This window comes from Charadrius vociferus, unplaced genomic scaffold (assembly GCF_000708025.1).
Source record: "Charadrius vociferus isolate BGI_N301 unplaced genomic scaffold, ASM70802v2 scaffold481, whole genome shotgun sequence".
Lineage (NCBI taxonomy): Eukaryota > Metazoa > Chordata > Aves > Charadriiformes > Charadriidae > Charadrius > Charadrius vociferus.
In genome coordinates, this window is record NW_009646849.1 from 365,606 (window position 1) to 371,502 (window position 5,897).

A 5,897-nucleotide genomic window follows, 5' to 3' on the forward strand; every position below is an offset into this window, starting at 1 on the left:
CGCTCTTCGAGCCGGCGGGAACCGGCTTTGTCCAGCACGGGGCAGCCCCGGCCCACACACACAGCGGCTGCCCGGCAGCACTCCTCACTACCCAAGTCTTGACGCCTGCACCCAAGAAACTCATTTAGCCTCCAAAAGATTTTCTTGATTATATGTAGTTTTACACCTCTAATTTTGCTTGCTGAGAGCACAGCTGTGAGTATGCACAGTGCAAGATCAAGCGTGCATTTTTTTCTCGCATTCCTGAGCTGGTTTAGCTGTAGGTTGAATCCTTGGCGTACTGAGCCTGATCCTACTTGTTGCCATTAACTGTTTGACAGAGTGATGATATATTACACTAATTTATTATTTTTTCATGGCGGTTGTGGCAGCAATTTAGTTGCAATATACCGTTGCATTCTTTCAGATGCCAGTTCAAGGCATAGAAACTGGATCAGCTTGTAGCACGTGTGGGATAGCCAGCCCTACCCAGTCTCTGCTGTCAGTCATCGACTGCCCACCGGCGATTTCCTTCATGTTAACCTCAGAATTTGCAATGGCAGAGAGATGGATGAAGTGGCCCTGTTGCAGTGAGCCGTGGCTCCAGTCACCACAGAGGTGGACAGAGGGGCAGGTGGTGTAACCAGCCACCTGTCTGTTTCCCTTGGCCTGTTAAGTGGGATCACAGGAAAGCAAGAACAGTGGACAGGACTGTGTCTGGATTTAGCTAACTTGTAGCATCTGAGGATGATTCTTTCTCGTCATTGCTGGCTGCTAGTCTGCACTGAGACACTTGTCCTTTCAGATTCAGCCTTGCTTTCTTAGTCTGTCACATGCTGTAGTTGTATCTTCACATCTTGGACTGTTTTGCTTGTTTTGCTCCCTAGACTAAGGAAGGATCATGCCTTTCATTATGTCCACTGCTGTCACATTCAATGTCCTAAAAATTGTTTATAGATAGACACCACGTGGCTCAACGAGCTTAATGCTCAAATAAAAATATTTTCATTCTTTGTATTCATTTATCGTGCAGAGGATAGGGTCCTTAAAGTCTTTGGTTCTGTTATTAATCTAGATGTATACAGGAAAATTTCATGAAGAATTAAATAAATGCACCAACAAAAAACTAAGCCTATAACACAAAAGTCCCATCTTTCTACTCTACTTTTGAAAGTTACTAAAAATATAACTATGGAGTTAAGTCAGCAAGTAAAAACTCAGTGAATTCTAGACTAAACTGTTCTTTTTTCATTATCAGTTTACAACTTCCAGATAATTCAAATACTGTGAGGTTTCTTTTTTTATGCCAATGGAAAAGCTGTGCCACACGTTGCCTTCTGAGGTATGTTATCAGGAATATGCCTGCAAACCAACCTTCAATGGACTTTACAGGAGCTGACTGGAACTTACAGGGAATTTCTATTGATGAAGGAGGAAATACAGAACTGGAGTTGTTCCCTTTTAGTTGTGTTGACCCCCTGGGAATAACAGGATTAAAAATTGTGCAGATGTATTTTTGCTCCTGAACTCAGCAAACAGTTCTGAATAGATACATGAGGTATATCTTCTGATTAAGACACAGCCAATTTAACACCCATTCTTTCTGAATGGGGTAGTGTTTTAAATCACAGAAGATTAAAAAAAATATCAAATAAGGGTAAGGTAAGAATGTTTAAGATTACTATCTTGTCTCTCTACTGTTTTATTGAATCTTGAATGTTCTCTTAACTGCAATTGTACAGGTTATTTCCTTACTTTTTATTTTCAGTCTTTCATAGTGTTCAATCAAATGTGCATGACATTCAATTCTAAGGACAGCAAAGGCCCATGCATATTCAGGAAGCTTCTTAAGGACATTGTATTTATAAGAGACAAACAAAATCCATTTAATTAAATTAATTATATATTTATGAATTTCTGTACATTTTAGACTATAAAGAAGTATGGATTTATTCTTAGAGAAAGAAACATAAATGTATTTATTTCTAAATAAACAGAAACATAATTTATTTAAATCATGTCATTTGAAGTTTGAATTGCTTATTTGAATCTTAATGTTGCCCAAATTTTCAGCACATTCATTCATTTATTTTGGCCTAATAATTTATTTCTGCATTGATCAAAACTTTGGCCATACACAGAGAAAAGAATAACTTCATTTACAGTAGCAGTCTAATTTAATTTAGTTAGTATACTTGCAATGATAATTACCCAGCAGTCAATGATTTTAAAAAATGCCAATTTTGGCATTATTATACAAATTGAAAAATAGCTTCTAAGCATTCAGAAATATATTATGATCTTCAGAATTTGGCAAATGATGTATGGATAGTTATGAACATATCAAATCCTACATTTAATCATACTTGCAAATCATTGTTTCTGCAAGGAAAAATTTTTACTTGAAAGTAAAGAAAAAAGGTTGAAATAACTTAGAAAGGAAAAAATATTACTTCTGTCACAAATATGTTTTTAATTATTTAGATGGTATATGAAAAATTAAACCAAAAGGGAAAAAAAATCATAGATATTAAAATATATTTGTTTCCTTTTCACAGAAGCTTAGGATAACTAAGCTGTAGGGAACAAAAACCTTATTGGAGTAGAGGTTACCAAATTCTTCTCATCCTCACAGACAGCCCTTTCACCATAAAACACAAACAGGTTGGTCAAACATGCTTTTTCCCTGGCAAATCCACATTAAATCTTCCTAATTACCTTCTTTTACATTACTTTCTTTTTTTCTAATTACATGCCCGGAAATGAACTCTGGGAGAATGCGCTCTTGGATTTTTCTAAGGATTGAGGTCAAATTGACTGGCTGACAGGTCCCTGTATCATGACTTTTGTATTATGTAAGGGTAAGTGAGTTCAGTATCATCTTCTTTCTAGATATGTGGGACCCTCCCCATTTGCTATGAACTGTTGCAGATGCTAAACATTGCCTTCACAATCACATCAGAAAGCTTTTTCAGCACTTTAGGTGAATTCAGTCCTGTCCCATGGATCTGAATGCATCTCTAACCTGTTACTTTCTCACTTCTGTGACCAGACTTCACCTAGGAAAATAGAAGCAAAAAAGGTATGGAGTAGTTTAGCCTTTTCCACATTGTCCACCACTAGCTTCTCTCCCCTATTTAGCAACAGATGTGTCTCCTCCCTGAATTTTTTTTTCCTGTGCCTATCTTGAATATTTCCTCCTTGTTATGCTTCATGATGCTATCTCATTTTAACTTCAGTGAGTCTTTGGCTTTTCTAATTCCATGCATAAGTGTCCAAGCAATACTTTTATGCCCCTTCTTTTTTGCCTGTCCTTGTTTCCAATTCTTGGACGCATTTTACTTCTTTGTATAGCAGAGTGGGCCTTCTGGTGAAATCCTTGGCCTTCCTGACCACAAAAATAGTTTGCTTATAAACTCACTCTCTCCCTCATAGGCATCTTTCTATTTCACAGTGATTTCTCAGGGTACTCTGCCTAGCAATTCCTTAAGTAAACTAAAGGCTTCTGTCTGGAATAAGTCCAGAGTCTAAATTATACTGCTTAACTTCCCAGACCCTTCCTCTAGATTCAGAACTCAATCAGTTCATAGTTATGAAGTCCCTATTTGTGAGCACCGGGACAAGTAGAGCATTAGATTAGTTGACTCCCCTAGTACTTACCTTGGGAAATAATCACCAACACAATCTAGAAACTTCTTGAATTGCTTGCACAGTGCTATATTTTCGTCCCAGCAGATGACTGTATAGTTGAAAACCTCAATCAGAACCAGGTCTTGAGCTCATGAGACTTCTAATAGTTGTGTACAAAAAGCCTCATCCACTCTCTCCTTTAGTGGAGGTTTGTGATGGATCCTTACTACAACACTGTACTGCTACTTACTCTCTGATATTAACTCACAAACTCTCAGATCCCGTGTTTCACAATGGGCCACTTCACAGTTGAGGAGCTGCTTTACTCTCCCTCTTATAGTTCCCTACCTGTCCTTCCTAAAAAACTGTCAAGTTTATTTTGTTCTTGATTAAAGATTCTCCCCTCCTCTTTCCTCTCTCCATGTCCTTAAAATGAAACTAAGTCTGTTTTAAAGCAGATTCTGACAGCAACTTAATGAAAGAGAACAAAAAATTAACCTAATTATCTTGTTAGATCTTGATGAGTTACTATCCTGTTATTCATTAAAATAATGTACCTATAGTTATTAAACCTTGTCAATTTCTTCATCTCAGTGTCTGATATATGTTTAGGAGATACTTTGTCTATATTTTTGAGACAATAATATCTAATCAGTTACTAAGACTAGCCTCTATGCAAGCAAAATGGTAGACCTCAGCAAAAAGCGTCTTTTACTTTGGATTCTTCAGATTTCTCAGAACTTCCCTTTCTTTTTATCCTTTGTTGTTTTCCTTGTAGACCACAATGATATAATATATAATATAATAAAATATAATATATTACATAATTTTAATAGTTGCTTGTGCTAATATCCTATTAACACAAATCTAACTCGTTTACTGAATCTCCATAAGCAATGGTAGAACTGAATATAACCATGGAAACGTCCAAGACCTCCCTCAGATATGCTTAAAAGCAATATAGATTTCCTTGCTCATTTAGCTTTTCTCAGTATTCCCTTGTGTCATTTCAGTTCTTTTCAGCTTTATTTATATTACAGTACAATTAGAGAGAATTGATAATGGGTAAAAGATTTCAGATAGAATATTTGTCATTTGTGATTGAAGGCCAAGGAATTAGATAATGAAAAATGCTATTTATACATTACTTTATTCATTATATAATTTAGAAGTTATCTACCTCATTTCATTATCATAAAATAATCTCAAAGATTTGAGTGTGAGTAACAAAGCTTTAAACTTCAGTAAGAATAAAAACACTGGATTGAACTGCTGTCTTTAAATCTGATGTTCTTCAGTTTATCACTGATAAAGCAACCTATTTGAATCTCAGAATTATATGTAACTTAACATTCACAGTGATACGAATACTACACTTGCTTCTTAGTGAGTTACTGCTGTGGTGATTTTTTTCACTGAAGAAAGATCTGTTGTTTTCATACAACTTTGCACTTTTATTTCTGTTCAGCAGTATTTGATTTTATTGAACATAATTCTTAATAATTACTCTAAGCCCTAGAATTTCTAAAGCACCGTGCAAATACTTTGTACATCCCCACCAGATAGATCAGTAGTATTATCCCTATTTTTCAAGACAACAGATTGAGAAAGAAATGTTTCAATTCAGGTTTGGACTCAGGTCTTTCAAGTCCTAATAAAAATAAGCCATCTTTATCCTCGGTCAATTTTAAAAGTAGCTGAATCTGGATCTTGAATGCCAGTGTTCAAGACAGTAAATCCCAGCAAATGGGCAACATTTATCCCTGCTTGGGCTATTACCATAATTAGTTTGTTTTAACAGGAAGATTTTATATGTCTTTTTAACTTAAATTTATTGATCATATGACTGTTGATTTTGCAGACTAGCTTAATCCATTTTAATGTTCTCCTTTGCCACCTGTGTGATTTTAATCAGAGAATTCAGTCATTTTGAAGCTCCTCCTTATCTTCCTGTAGATTAGTTTTGTACTATGCAGGTACAATTCTTTCTGTTTTCTCTACTGGTACCATGCTACATCTGCCTTTTTGCTTGCTTTGCCTTTTTGCAAGTTTGATCTGCCTTGCCATCTGCATTATTCCCCTAGAAAAAGTTCAGATATTAGGTGCAAATCTTCGGAAAATTTTGTGCATAAGAACTCTGTAAATGCAAAATGTTTTGACAATTTTTTACAATACTATCAACACTGAACATCCAGGGTCATCTATGAAGCCTTCTATGGTATTTTCAGGCTTTCACCCGTTCAACAAATACATGCAGTTATGCCTCACATTTCTACCTGTATGAATTA